The sequence below is a fragment of the Pipistrellus kuhlii genome, unplaced genomic scaffold, assembly GCF_014108245.1.
Source record: "Pipistrellus kuhlii isolate mPipKuh1 unplaced genomic scaffold, mPipKuh1.p scaffold_m20_p_8, whole genome shotgun sequence".
In the NCBI taxonomy this organism is placed as follows: Eukaryota; Metazoa; Chordata; class Mammalia; order Chiroptera; family Vespertilionidae; genus Pipistrellus; species Pipistrellus kuhlii.
In genome coordinates, this window is record NW_023425584.1 from 11886691 (window position 1) to 11902688 (window position 15998).

The window sequence follows — 15998 nt, forward strand, 5'->3', positions numbered from 1 at the left end:
GTTGAAGGGGCTGAACTACATTTCCCAGACTCCCCCAACCACTGGCTTCCTATTAAGTGTGGCCAATGGGAGATACGGCAAATTAGAGGCTGGGGTGGGGAGAATACAGGATGTAGTCCTCCCACCCCACCCCCTCATACCAACAATCCTGCAGTCTCTGGCAGAGACTCTGGAAGATGGCTTCTTCCTCCAGTGTCCCAGTTCTCAGCAGGCGGCTGTGGCTCTTGGGCTGCAGTGACTCCAACCTGTTCCTTGGTCCCTTCAGTCCTAGGGAAATGGTGTTTTTCTGCAATTGTTAATCTCTACCCCTACCCCTTGCTTGGTTTTAATCTCTTCTAGTCCCTCTTCAGCTAGTTCCCCATATTAAATTCCTTCTCTTGAACTCTCTGGTGTAGGTTTTGAGGTCCTATGTGGGTGAGAATGTGGAATGCCTGGATGCAAATTCCAGTACTACCACTTACTATTGTAAGACTCTGAGCAAGTCTACCACTCCAAATCCCAGTCAGTGGACAGGCTGGAGACCGCAGTGGGGCTGCTGCAGCTTCCATGCTGGCTGCTGGGAACCAAGTGGTTTGGCCTGCCTGCCACCATATCCCTTACCCCATCCAGCTTATTCTTGCAAATGGGAAGCCACGCCAGCCAGCAGGCTGCCCCCCCCCCCCCCCCCCCCCCCGTTAGAACGAAAGGGATGAGAGTGTCTTCTGGGAGGGAGAAGAGTGGTTGGGGAAGGAGCATGAGACCATTGTCACCCTCTTCATTGGCATGACCATTCATTGAGCTCTTCTTCTGGTGGCAGATACTGTGCTCAGAGCTTTACAAGTCAAATGACTTCAGATTCTTGTAGCTGCCGGTAAAGGAAGCTCAACTAATTGACTTAAGAAATATGCTAATCAATTGGGTCATGGGACTGGGAAGTCCAGGAGTGGATTTGGCTCCCAGCAATGCATGGTGATAAATATATCATCATCATCATCATCATCATCATCATCATCATCACCATCATCTTGATTCTATATTCCTGTAAGAACTGACTTCACCCACTGATAGATGGGCTCTCTCTTTTCCAGCTCAGTAACTCCAGGAAGGAGAGTCCCTTTCCCATGGTAGACTTTGGCCTGCAAAGTCTTGAGCTCATTCTAGAGACCAATTGCTGTTGCCAAGAGGGGGGATATCATGATCGTCTGGGCATGCTCAGTGTCTCGTCCCTGTGGCCAGGAAGAGACCTAGGCTCTGTGACTAAAAGTCTCAAAAGAGTGCATAGAATGTTGTGGATCTCAAAGAAAGGAGTGCTATGAAGACAATACAAAAAGAAAGAGTATAGGAATGAATTCATGATTCTGTCACATATATGCATTACTTTAGTTTTTATTTTTTAAAAATTTTTTTATTGATTTTCCACAGAGAGGAAGAGAGAGGGATGGAGAACTAAACACATCGATGAGAGAGAAACATCGACCAGCTCCTGCACCCACCACCGGGGATGTGCCCGCAACCAATGTACATGCCCTTAACCAGAATCAAACCCGGGACCCTTCAGTCCGCAGACCGACGCTCTATCCACTGAGCCAAACCGGTTTATGCATTACTTTCATTGGTACTATTGTTGGCCTTATTTTGCAGAGGAGAGAAATGGAGAGGTTGAGTAAGAAGGTCACACTTGCCATGGCCAGTGTTTTCCAATGGTTAGTGTTGGCTCATACACCAAAGGGTTGTGGGTTTGATTCCAAATCAAGGGCACATACCTGAGTTGCACGTTGGATCCCTGGCCCCAGTCAGGGCTCATGCGGGAGACAACCAATCTGTGTCTCTATCATATCAATGTTTCTCTTTCTCTCTTTCCCCGCCTCCCCCCTTCCTTCCCTTCCACTGGAAATCAATGGGAAAAATATCATCTGGTGAGGATTAACAACAACAACAAAAACAAAAGAAAGAAAGTCATACTTAATTGCCCGGCCAGGATTAGGACCCAGGATTGCCCAACCTGAAAATCCCTGCTTTTATCCAGGGTAGTCCCTGCCCTGACAGGCCCCGCAGAGCTCAAAGACACATGGGGAATGGGAGGAATCCTGCAGGAATCTGGAGTGGGAGAGACAATGGAAGACTTTGCCCTGGGCTCTGGCTCCACTGGCTTATTGTCCTTATTCCTTATAGGAAGGTCCAGGGTTTCTCTGTGAGCAGGGAGCTCACCAATAATTTGTTCACAACACTCTGTCACACCACTTTAACTCGGGACCCTGGCCGGGGATCATCCAGCTTGTTTTTCCTCTGTGGGCACGAGTCAGGCTTTTCCCGGGCCTCAGGTTCAGGGCTGAGCTGCATTGCTTGCTATCTGCGTTTTTGTACACAGAAGAAGCGGCCCTCCTCAAAGCCAGCTTGTCAAACGTGGCCAGCCACCCAGTTCCCTGATGGGAGGCCCGGCACCTCCCCCAGCCCGCTGCTGTGACAGGCCACAGCCTCTCCCACCTGGCATCGTGTCTCCTGCTGCTCCTTGTTCCTGCATGGAATGCATTTCCTCTACCCTCTGCCCAGCTGGCTCCTCATCCCGTGGAATCCAGCTCAGGGGTCAGTTCACTCAGAAAGCTTCTGTGACATACCTCTCTCCCCTTTTCTAAGAGCACTAATCACATTCTGGTAAACATTCTTTTCACTGTCTCTTTTCCTCACCACGCCCTAAGATCTTTGAGGATAAGAACTCCATTTCTGAACACAGTTGGTGCTCCATTAAATGAGTGTGGAATTAACAAATGAATGCATCAAGGGACATTCCCTTTTGCAGGCTAAGCCACAGACCAGGGTTGCCTAGGGTGTACTGGGGATGCAGGCAGGCCAGGAATACAGCCAGGATCCTTGAGGCTACATGGGCAAATTCCTCTGATTTCAGACAGAGGCCCGGGTCATTGCTGGCTTCTCTACACCCTATAAAAAGTAAAGTAGAATTTATTTTAAAAAAACTTTTTTTTAGAAAATATATTTTATTGATTTTTTACAGAGAGGAAGGGAGAGAGATAGCTAGAAATGTGGATGAGAGAGAAACATCTACCAGCTGCCTCTTGCACACCCCCTACTGGGGATGTGCCCGCAACCCAGGTACATGCCCTTGACCGGAATCGAACCTGGGACCTTTCGGTCCGCAGGCCGACGCTCTGCCACTGAGCCAAACCGGTTTCGGCAAAAAAGCAAAGTAGAATTTAGTTCTTAGGTAAATTGTACAGTAAATCATAGACGTGTGTGGAATATTGGAGTCATGGAAGCTGATGTTGGGGTGGGGAGGAGGGTTGCTTAGGTAACTGATTTCGTGGAGGAAAAGCCTTTCCTCTACTCTATTAGGTTCTGTTAATTGAGGGTCTGCAGATTAAACTAACAGTGGATGGATCGGCAAGAAAAAAAGGCAGATTTAATTACGTACATGCAGGAGCTTATAGAAAAATGTGACTCAGTAAGGTGGTTAGAATTGGGGGTTTATATACTATCAAGCGGGGGGGGGGGGGGGGAGGGAGAAGGGCGCTTAAGGGAAAACAAATGACTTTTATGAAAGCTAATTGTGCCCTGGCTGGTTTGACTCAGTGGCTGGAGTGTCGGTTTGCGGACTGAGGGTCCCAGGTTCGATTCCGGTCAGAGGCATGTGCCCAGGTTGCGGGCTTGATTCCTAGTGGGGGGCATGCAGGAGGCAGCCAATCAGTGATTCTCTCTCATCATTGATGTTTCTATCTCTCTTTCCCTCTCCCTTCCTCTGAAATCAATAAAAATATATTTTAATAATGATTAAAAAAAAAAAAAAAAAAAGAAAGCTCATTGGGCCCTTAGGAGAATAGGTGGGAGATATGGTAGTTTTATGATAATGTCTGTTCAGGCTGGTGATTCTAGTCTCTAGTCAGTCTTCCCAAGTTGCTCCTCAGGGAGGGCATTTAAGGACAGTTGAGTTCTTTTGGGGAATCTGTGCTTTTAGGCAGATAACAGATATCAGGAGCTCAAATTCCTTCTCAAAATAATTTTTGTGCCAATGTGGCATATTCTGGATCCCTTCATCAAAAGTTTAGGAATTTGCCCTAACTGGTTTGGCCCAGTGGAGAGAGTTTCGGCCTGCAGATTGAAGGGTTCTAGGTTCGATTCTGGTCAAGGGCATGTATCTTGGTTGTGGGCACTTCCTCAGTGGGAGGTGTGCAGGAGGCAGCTGATCAATGTTTCTCTCTGATCAATGTTTCTGATTCTCTATCCCTCTCCCTTCCTCTCTGTAAAAAAAGAATAATAATAAAAATAAAAAAATACATTTTTTAAAAAGTTTAGGAATTTGATACTTTATTAGTTAAAGCTGGATCTAGGAGCTCAAGCCATTCTGGTCTCTCCCTACCCCTGCCCCCCCCCCCCCAATCAATTAATGGATCAATCTGTTCCCCTCTCCCTCCCTTTCCATGCTGTCTTCTTCTGTGATGGCTCCTCCCATATCATGGCCAGATGGTCTCCAGCCCCTCCAGCTGTGCACCAAGCCAGTGGCTGGCAACCTCTCTTTTCCCAAGAATTCTAGCAAAATTCCTTGGGTTTGGTCTCATTGGGCTCTGCAAGGGAAGAAATTGGCTGATCAGCCAGGCCAGGCCTGGCACATGTGCCCACCCTGGAGCCAAGCGGGTGGAAAGGCCGGGTCAGCTTCACCCAAACCACGCAGACTGAGAGCACAGGAGGGGTGGTTTCCAGGGGGATAGCTAGGGTGCTGCTAACAGAAGGAGCGCAACAGAGTCTAAGCAAGGGGAAACCACAGATGTCCTTCATGCAGAGAGAGAGAGACGTCTGCAGGATGAGAAAAGCTGAATCATAGAGCTGCGTAATCACCGCCTCAGAAGGCTGGAACAGAAAGACTCCTTAAAAGTGGGCTCGAGCCCCATCCCGTCCCTGACTGATGCTCAGGTCCCAGGCAGCCTGAGGGATCAGGGGAAGGTCCCGTGTTATTCCCTCTCTCTCTCCTCGCTGCTCTTCTGCCGGGAGATTCTGGGTCACAGCTGCCCACCAGAGGCCTCGTTTATGCTCCTTTCCAACAAGCTCTGGGCTCTGGCCATCTGCCAGGCTGGCGGTCAGCCACATCATCCAGGAGCCATACACTCCCTCTTTGATAAAGAGGCCTCGTCAGAAATACATCCGGGGCGCTTGGAGAGCTAAAAGCAAGGCAGGAAGCAGCCCAGCCTGAGCCTGGGGCTCAGAGCCCTCCTCTGGCCTAGGATGCCTTTCCCTGTCTTCCCTCCACGGCCCCTCCCCTCCAACCACAAACCAGAGCTCGCTGTTCAGACCTGCTGACACACTGCTGAGGCCTGGGGCCTTTACAGTTCTCCCAAGTGAAAGCTGGAAGCTGGAGGGAAGGACAGTTAACCTAAACAAAGCCTTACAGCACGGAAAGGCCAGGCCGTACCCTCTCCCCCATCCTCTGCTGAACTGCAGAGGCTCCGAGGCTGAGCCGGGACTGAAAAGTGTCCCTGTGGTTCCTGCCATCCTTCCTTCCTTCCTTCCTGTCCTCCTTCCCTCTTCACTTCTCCCTCCACAGAATGTTCTAGCAGAAAGGTTTAAAAACACCCACTCTAGAGGTTGCAGACTGGCGGCTCACTGTTCAGAACATACTGTATTTGGCTCTCCCACGGTTTAAGAAAAATTTGAGCCAACATTTTAAAAATTGGGAGCTTTCACATGAAAATTCATGTGTCCAACTTCTTTAGAAAGTTTGTAAGATCTGTTAATACTGGGCCTGCATGTCCACCTGGCACCAATTGCGATGCCCACTGAGACCAAGTGCCAGTTAACATTTTAATTCACCCTTGGCATTTTTGTTTTTATTACTTTAGGTCAGGGGTGGGGAACATCTGACCCGCAGGGTCATATAAGGCCCCTGAAGTCATTTGGTCTGGCCCTGCCAAGGGATTAGGCAGTGATTTAATTAAATGTCTGACCAAATATAGCAGGCTTTTATATACACACACACACACACACACACACACACACACTCTAGGTGCCCAGTGCACAAATTCATGCACCTTGAAAGGATCTGTGGGCCTCGAGGCTGCTGTAGGCACAGGGGAGGGTCTCGACACATCCTATGCACCCCCACCTGTTAAGTGAACTCACAACTATAGTATTAGCTATCATTATTGCTAATATTTCTTTCAACTCTGAGAGTCTACTGTGAACAGATTCACACATTCTGATGTGTACATGACAGGCAAGGCTTAGTATATAGTCTGGGGTGTTTGCAGGGGGTGAGGCTGTGAACCAGAAATAGGACTCTTTAAGAGTGGAACTTCATTCTGTGGTGAGGCAAGGAGGGGAAGCTGCATGCCAGCAGAATGGCTTTGCTTAAAACTTTCTTAACATGGCCTTGAACTAAACTTATGGCCTTACTTTCCACATCTATACAATGGAGTCCTGCAAACTCCTACTTCCCAGGGTTGCTTTGAAGATTAAATGACATAATTCATTTAAGGCATTCATCCGGTGTCTTGCATGTAGAAAAAAAGCACTGAATTAACTATATTCATCACCATCATTCTGGGTTAAGGGGTTCTTTCTGAAGATCCTAAAGTCCCTGCACATACCAAGCCTCAGTGGTCACCCTTCTGTGTTCCGGAGATTTATTTTTTACACATTCAGGTTCCCCTCTTAGGCTCTAAGGCTCTTGGAGATAAGAATTGGCAGCCACAACAGATAGTGGAATGAAGAGCATGAACCAAGAGCAATGAGTTCTAGCCTACACTCTGACAGCAACTGGCAGGCATGTTTCTGCTCTGGATCTTAACATTTCATTTGGACGAAAATATAGCTAAGAATTATTCAGCCACTCCCCTGCACTGAGCACTGTTAAAAAATGATTAAAGAGCTGAAACTGGTTTGGCTCAGTGGATAGAACGTCGTCCTGCAGACTGAAAGGTCCCGGGTTCAATTCCGGTCAAGGGCATGTACCTTGGTTGCGGGCATATCCCCAGTAGGGGGTGTGCAAGAGGCAGCTGATTGATGATTCTCTCTCATCAATGTTTCTAACTCTCTATCCTTCTCTCTTCCTCTCTGTAAAAAATCAATAAAATATATTTTAAAAAAAGATTTTCATTACTTTAAAAAAATGATTAAAGAAGGAAATTTAGGCAATATAAACAAACTATATTTAATACTTCATGAAGTAGGCAGTCTCCATTCCCAAGGATCCAGAGAACCTGGAAAGGGGACAAAAGGCAGGAAGCTTTCATAGAATAAAGAATGAGGAACAGGGAAGAGAAAGCTAGAAAATGAATAAGGAAGAAGGAAGTAAGTACAGAGCACTGAGGTAGCTTGGGGCTAGGGGATTGACTGACTAGATATACTGCATATCTGGTCAGGCAGAGTATTTTCAGGATAAGAAGTCACCTAAGTTTTGGTCTGCTGACTTGACACTCCATGCAAGGGTGGCTCCGTCTAGAGCCTTGAGGTGTATTTAAACAGCACACTATGCTGACCTTTATATGACTGTTCTCATTTAACCATGGGATAACTTTGTAAAGTACTTGGTTTTGTTATCCCATTTTACAGATGAAGAAACCGAGGCTCAGAGAGGAAACCAGCCTGACTCCAGATCAACCAGGCAGTAGAGATGAAGCTAGTTTTGGCCCCAGAGCCTATGTATTACATCACTAAGCTGCCCTGATTTAACACAATGATTTCTAAGAACTCAAAATCCTAGGAAAACGAATCTAGCTCTGGATAGTTTTAGTCCCCCCACTGTCTCACTGTCTTACCCATCTCATATCCATCTTACTCCTACCTCTAACTTCAGCACTCCGGTGCTTCTCTTGGGTTTCCTTTCCTATTCCAGCAAAAGAGGTACTTGCACAAAAAGCCTTCATTTCATTTGCTCTTTCAGGCCCTGGAGAAATGAACTACCTTCTGTTCATAGAGCTAAATATCTCTCTCTTAGACTGATGGCTTCTTAACAGTTACTGAAATAATTTACCTAAAGGGGCCTTTTGTTGTGTGGCATTCGAATAAACAAGCTTGATCTAATCCCAGAGTGATGCTAGAGTGCCATTTATTCCACAAACGTTTAACAAATGCCAGCAATGTGCTAGACACAGCCCTAGCTGCTGGGCCAGTGTGGGTCCGGGTTACTCTCTAGTGGAGGAAGGGGGAAGGATGAAACCAAGGAGTACACACATAAACAGTGTCAGGTTAGGATAGATGTCAGGAGACAATAATGCCGGGCAAGTGATGGAGAGTGAAGAGATGTGGCTGGTGTAGAGAGTGATCCCGGAGCAGTTGCCATGCAGCATCAGTCACGTGGCTGTCTGTGAGTTTCACCTCCACCGTTTTCTTCGTTCCTCAGATTTCCAAAAAGAAAGTATTATCATCCTTACTTTCCTGAGGAGAAATGAGGCTTCTAAAAGTTAAATAACCCGCCCAAGTTGCAAAGCTTAATTAAAAATGGCTGGCTGAGCCGAAACCGGTTTGGCTCAGCAGTAGAGCGTCAGCCTGCGGACTGAAGTGTCCCAGGTTCAATTCCGGTCAAGGGCATGTATGTTGGTTGCAGGCACAGCCCCGGAGGGGGGTGTGCAAGAGGCAGCTGGTGGATGTTTCTCTCTCATTGACGTTTCTAGCTCTCTCTATCTCTCTCTCCCTTTCTCTCTGCAAAAAAATCAATAAAATATATTATTAAAATAATAATAATAGTAATAATAATTTAAAAAAATAAAAATGGCTGGCTGGGATTCGAACCACAGCCTTCCTGCCAAGTCTGTTTCCTTCCCTGGCATTGTGTTAACTTCATTGTAAAATGAGTGGGTTAGATGAAGAGGACTCCAAAAAGTCTTTCCTCTAAAATCATATCTGTACAAAGAATGCACAAAGGTGATCTGGCAGCAACTGATGCCTCTAAGTGTAGGTGCTCTGGCTATTTTCTCTCTGGACAAAAGCTGGGAGGACCAGGCTTACTTATTCTCTGCGTGCCCACTGGGGTTTCAAAGAAAGCCCGTCAGTGGTTTAGCAGCTGCTGGAACGGTAGTGACCTTTTTTTGTACCTACATCATAATTCATTTTCTCCCCTGCCTCATCCTACTTCCCTCCCTTCCCACAGCTGTTGGTCCTGAAAGTATCCACAGTAAAATTCCTGCATGCAGATCTCTCAGAGTCTACCTCCCAGAGAAACCAGGTCTCAATCAGCACAGTAATAGCGGTGTGGTATCTGTGGAGGGATTGCTGATATTTGGGCCATGAATTTGCCATCTGCGGTCTAGAGAAATTATACACCAACTTTTCCTATAATGACCCCTGGTACCTAAACTGAGAGATGAAAAACAGCCCAGCTACTGCCCTGCTTCTAGGACACTACATTCCCATCTGCACCGAGCATCTGGTGCTGTCGTCCTTAAGCAGAGGCCAAGCGTGAGAGCCAACGGAAAGCCCACAGTTCACTGACCTCAGATGGTTCTCTCAAGCTTCTGCCATGCTCAAAAGACTGCCAGGTTGCTCTGAGTTCCCTGGTGTGACAGCAGGCCCCAAGGAGCTTTGGAAGGGCGGAAAACAATCTGACACTGACAGAAGATACAGCCTGTGGAGGAGGGGACTCCAGGCAGTGCAAGTCAGAAGCCAGGGGCTTCTCTGCTGAGTGGCACGGAGAGGGTAGAAGGCAAGTCTCTGGTTGTACACCTTTGCTGGGTGTGTCTGTGTTCCGTGTGCAAGCAATAGGTACCTTATAAGTATTACCTAATTTAATTTGTACAACCCCTTATGTGTCAGGAACTCTGATCCTGTTTTCTTTTTTAAAAAAAATATTTTATTGATTTTTTACAGAGAGGAAGGAAGAGGGATAGAGAGTTAGAAACATCGATCAGCTGCCTCCTGCACACCCCCTACTGGGGATGTGCCCGCAACCAAGGTACATGCCCTTGACCGGAATCGAACCTGGGACCCTTCAGTCCACAGACCGACGCTCTATCCACTGAGCCAAACCAGTTTCAGCTGATCCTGTTTTCAATGAGAACTAGCTCACCCAAGTTTGCATAACTAGTAAATGGAGCTGTTGGAATTCAAACCAAGGACTTTCTGACTCTAATGTCTACCTTCCTTTCCTACTACTCCCATACTGGCCCCAGTTGTGATTGCAAACCTAGAAGCTCTAATGCTTCCGACTATCCGAGCTGGATGGGCCCTTTAGAAGCGATACGATTCAGGAACATGGTTAGTAGCTGCTAAGCTGTGTGCCATTGCTGCTGACCCACTGGTGATCCATGATTAGAAGACTGTTGAGAAAAATTCTGAGGCTGATTCTCAAGAGTCCCTGATCAATTAGTGACATCTGCCATGACCAGCGTACGTGTGGCAGAATGTAGGTCTGGTCTTAGTCGTCCCAGAACTGATCTGACCTCCTTGCTTCACAAATGGAAAAACTACAGCCCAAAAAAGTGACGAGACTCAAGTAAGATACAAATTTGGTTGGATTTTTCCCTTTGTCTCCTGAGGTCAGTCTGCTTTTTTTTTTTTTTTTTTTTTTTTAAGTTTTTAATGGAAGTTGTATATAATGTTTACTTTATTCCTGCATCTTCTCAACTGTTTCTTCCTTGTATCTTCCCTTTTCTTTTCCTACTTGGCAAGATTTGGCTTTACATTCAAGGACTTTTTTGTGGTCTTTGTCTAGCTTTAGTCTAGTGATAATCACCTTAACTGGGGTGAATGCCCACATTAATGGTTGTACCATTAGCTTTCTCCCGTTACACTTGTTCAATGTAGATGACATATTTCTTCTTGTAAACCTGGACTACTTTGCTAATTTGCTGCCCATTGTAATTGCTCAAGCAACCTGAACTTCATCATCCTTTCGGATGGGCATGGATCTAACATTATACTTCTGTCTCAGCTTTTTTGAAAGAGGAGATGACATACTCTTCCTGCGAATGTGGGAAGGTGCATTGAAATGCCTTTTACGGGTCTTGCTCTGGTCAGAAGTCTCACAGGGATTGAACTTCATTTTGACCGCTGGTGCTCCCTATGATGGCCATAAGAGAGAAGAGCTCAGTCTGCCTTTTGTGACCTGCCTCAGATCCTGGCAAAGGGACTATTTGCTGTACTAATTAAACTCACAAATACCCACTTTGGGTGGCATTCAAATTGGTTGTGAGGCCCGGGCCAGATAGCTCAGCTGGTTGGAGCATTGTCTTGATGTTCCAAGGTTGTGGGTTTGGTCCCTGGTCAGGACACATAGAAGAAGCAACCAACGAATGCATACATGGGTAGAACATCAAGTCAGTCTCTTTCTCTCTCTCTCTCTCTCTCTCTCTCTCTCTCTCTCTCTCTCTCTCTCTCTCTCAAATAAATAAATAATTTTACAGCATTGGTGGTGAGCACTTGGAGTCAGGGTCTCTGAGCCACCTAGTGCTCTCTGATCATTGGACTGGGATTAGAGTCCTCGGAGGGAAAGCCATGAGCTCATAAAGAAACTGAAAGAACTGTTCTGAACCACCCGCGTCTGGACCTGAGGGCCCACTGGAATTGCTAAGCCAAGGCCACGGCCCGCCCAACTAGCATTTCACCTTTGGGGCTCATTTCTCATTTGTCAACCAGGTTTATGTAAGATATAGGGAAATTCCCAGAGGCTTGAACAAAACCAATGTTTAGTCTGTGGCATTGACTTAAAGAAAATATTTGTTTTATATTCTGGTTTGCTCTGTGAATGATTTTTACTTCACTGTCTCAAGGGGAAACAGTTTTTGCTACCTCCACCCTCCTATAGACAGAGAAAGGGAAAGATGCCATAAAGACTTATCACAAATCAGATGGGCACTGATTTGAGCAAGGAAACAGATTAATCCACCAAAAAAAGCATTCATTGATGCTGAATTGGCAATGTAATGAGTTCCTATCACAATGCCTGTAGAAGCTCAAAGAATGTTTGCACAAATGAATGAATGAGTGAATGAATGAATGACTCAGTTACAGGGCACCTCCTCAAATAAGCTTTGCTTGACAACCTATTTAAAGTAGCTAACTTTTCCCTTCCTCCTAGTCACTTTCTATCTTAAAAACCCATTAAATTTGTTTGTGGCAGGTACCACTATCTGAAATGATCTCTCTAAAACTGACCCTATCTAATAAAAGAGTGATATGCAAATTGACCATCACTCTAACACACAAGATGGCTGCCCTCATGTAGACACAAGATGCCAGCAGGGGAAGCGCGCTGTTGGGAGGGACCAGGCCTGCAAGGGAGGGCAGTTGGAGGCAATGAAGCCTGCAGGGGAGGGCAGTTAGGGGTAACCAGGCTGGCAGAGGAGGGAAGTTGAGGGTAATCAGGCCTGCAGGGAAGGGCAGTTGCGGGGGACCCAAACCTGCAGGGGAGAGCAGTTGGAAGGGACCAGGCCTGCAGGGGAGGACAGTTAGGGGTGACTGGTTGGCAGGGGAGGGCAGTTGGAAGGGACCAGGCCTGATGGGGAGTGAAGTTAGGGGTAACCAAGCCTGCAGGGGAGTGATTAGGGGGTGATCAGGCTGGCAGGCAGGTGAGCAGTTGGGAGCCAGCAGTCCTGAATTGTCAGAGGGATGTCCGACTGTCCGTTTAGGCCAGATCCTACTAAACGAGCAGTCGGACATCCCTCAAGGGGTCCCATATTGGAGAGGGTGCAGGCTGGGGTGAGGGACATTCCCTCCCCATGCACAAATTTTGTGCACCAGGTCACTAGTTTGTTTATATTCTGCCTCCCTTCATTATAATGTTAGCCTTGTGAGGGTCCAGTCCTTGTCTGGATTGTAAACCACTGTATGCTCAGTAACCAGAATGGTGCCTGGCACATGGTTGGATTTTATGAATACTGGATGAATGAATGACTGAATGAGGAACTGAGTTCTTGAGAAGCTATGTGGTAAAACATAGGTCTTATTAATTTGTATTATTTTAACAACTTTATTGAGATATAATTCAAATAACAGTAGTTAATTTAAAGTATATGGTTCAGTGCTTTTTTTGTATACTCAGAGAACTCAGCAACCATTACAAAAATCAATTTTAGAATATTTTCATTATCCCAAAAAGAAATCTTTACCCATTAGTAGTCCCTAACCATTTCTTCCCTACTGTTCCCAGCCCTAGGCAATCACTGATCTACTTTCCGTCTCTATAGATTTGCCTAATTTGGACATTTCATATAGACAAAATCATGCAATATGTAGTCCTTTGGGCCTGGCTTCTTTCAGATAGAATAATCCAGGTTATTGCATGCATCAGTACTTTATTTCTTTTTATTGTCAAATAATATTCTCTGCTGTAACCTGGATGAACCAGGTTGAGATGCCTTTGGTGGCAGTTGTGGTGGTGGTAGATTTGGTGGCAGTGGGGTGGCTATATGGATTTGGTAATAATGGGAGCAGTTTTGGAGGCGTTGAAGCTACAATGATTTTTGGCAAATAAGAATTACTCTTAAAATTTTGGATCCATGAGAGGTGGAAACGTTAGAGGCAGAAGCTCTGCCCCTGTTCTCAGGATACATTTTTTCCTGTTGATTCTGTCCTTTTTGGCTTCCGCATGTGTCTGCCTGTCCAAGGCCCTGCGTTGGCCACCTCAGGGAGTTGAGGGCCAGGCCTAACAAGACTGTATCCTAGCTACCTTGGAGAAAGGGAAAGGACCTTGATGAGAGATGAGCTAGAAATAGCAGGGAGCAGGCACACATGAGCAGAGGCCACAGCTGCCTTTGTATCCCAGCTGGAGAATGCTCCTTGGAAAAAGCTAGAGCCTTATTAGGATTGTCTTTAGACTGAGATGACAGAAAGAGAGAGCTTGACTAAAGAAAGGAAACAAATGTGTTGAACACCTGCTGCAAGGTGTGATGCATCATGGCGAGTTGTTTCATGTACATTAGGCCATCCAATCTTCATAATATTCTTGAGGGTAGGAGTTATTAACCCCCATGGCAGATGGAAGAACTGGGGACCAGAGGGTTAGTGAAGGAGCCAGAATGTAATCTGAAGACTGCCTCCAAAGCCCGTTCTTTCCCAGGGTACTTGGCATCTCTCTGAGGGTTGGTGCTCTGACCATGTTGCTTGGATACACAGATCAGCCCTATCTGGTCAGGCATTAGCCCTAGTCTCCCGAAGTTGAATTGTGGGTGTGGCTGCTCCACAAATCATTAATTAAACCATCAATCAAGACTTTCAAATTTGGAGTTCCACTGCCTGAGTTTGAAACTGGACTTTGCCATCGACTAGCTTGGTATATTTTGAGCCTTTTAAGCTTAAGTGACCACTTGACTTTTCAATGCCCCAGTTTGCTCATCTGTGAAATGGGGATTAGCGGGTTGTAAGAATTTAGTGAGTGAATATATATGAAGTGCTCAGCACAATCCCTGACCCATAGTTGGCATTCTATAAGGCTTAGGTATTGAGTGCCTATGATTCTTTCTCATCGCTGTCATCTCAGTCTAAAGACAATCCTAATAAGGCTCTAGCTTTTTCCAAGGAACATTCTCCAGCTGGGATACGAAGGCAGCTATGGTCTCCGCTCACGTGTGCCTGCTCCCTGCTATTTCTAGCTCATCTCTCATCAAGGTCCTTTCCCTTTCTCCAAGGTAGCTAGGATTCTATCTTTCCCATTCCCTTCCTCTCTGAAATCAATTAAAAAAAAAAAAAAAGATTAGGTATTAAGTGCCTATTTCATGCCAGACCTGGGGCTTGGGTTTGGAGATGAGCAAAAGCAGGTCTGGACTTTGTTCTTTTTTGTCTAGTGCAAGGGGAATCAACAAATAAATAATCACTTAAATAAATAGAAGAAGCTACTAGTATGTGAATGATTCACAGTTCCTATGCCTAGGTAGGAAATTGTGACCTGAAAGATGAACGAGGAGACACTAAAGAGACAAGGAGGAGGGCGCAGGGCTCCAGGCTGAATGAAAGGCAAGTTCCCTGGGCTCAGAAGATACTAACTAGATCATCTGGGTTCTGAACTCATCTGAGCTGTGTGCCAGTTTCCATGAATTCAAAGGCAAAGTCACATCTTAAAAGTTGGTCACTGGCCCAGTTGGCTCAGTGGTTGAGCGTCAACCTATGAACCAGGTCACAGTTCTATCCCAATCAGGGTACATGCTTAGGTTTCAGTAGGGGCATGCAGGAGGCAACTGATTGATGATTCTCTGTCATCATTGATGTTTCTCTCTTTCCTTCTCCCTTCCTCTCTGAAATCATAAAAATATATATGTTTTTTAAAAGTTGATCATTGGACCAAAGCCTTCGCAAACACCATGAGTGGTTCTACCAAACAAAGATTCTTGTGGGGTAGTAACAAAGATGATTAATACTGGGTCAGAGGCAAGTGAGTAGTTAAAAAAGTGAGCCTAGGTCTGCAACTTTTGATGGATTTCAGGTCACCTGTGGAGACTTTTCAGTACAGCTAGGGCCGCATTCTGAGAAGTCCTGAGTTGGTGATCTTATGTGGGGCTAATGATCTTCATTTTCTCATGCTTAGTAAGCAATGGAAACTATAGAATTCTCACTTTGAATTCTGGCTCCACCACCTACTATCTGGGTGGACTTAAGCTAGTTTTTTAACCTCTCTTAGCCTCAGTTTTCTTTTCTTTTTTGTTTTCTAGAGAGTGGAAGGGAGGGGAGAGACACAGAAAGAGAAACATTGATGTGAGAATCATCACATCCTGCCCCAACCAGGGCCAGGAATCAAGCCTGCAACCGAGGTATGTGCCCTTGACTGGAATTGGACCTGGGATCCTTCAGTTCGCAGGCCAGTGCTCTATCCTCTGAGCCAAACCAGCTAGGGAAGCCTCCTATATATATGATGAACAAGTCTGACCCCCTAGGTTGCCTGTGGACTAAATGATACTGTTGTTTGCAAAAGCATCTAGCAAAGTAACAGTCATTATAGTCACAAAGCCCAATATGACTAAAAGACATGATTATCATGGCCTCCCCTTATACTTGTGGCTTTAAAATGCCAGCTTCCCCAATCCCTGCAAATCTGCACCTTCGGGACTGGAATTGGAGAAGGTGAATACTGAGCAGATTTTCCCTCAGCT

At 46.0% G+C, this 15998-nt stretch overlaps 1 pseudogene; it reads right to left on the reverse strand.

Moving 5' to 3' along the window:
* Window positions 1-10507: 10507 nt before the first annotated feature.
* On the reverse strand, window positions 10508-15037 carry LOC118711710 (annotated as a pseudogene).
* Window positions 15038-15998: the final 961 nt, after the last annotated feature.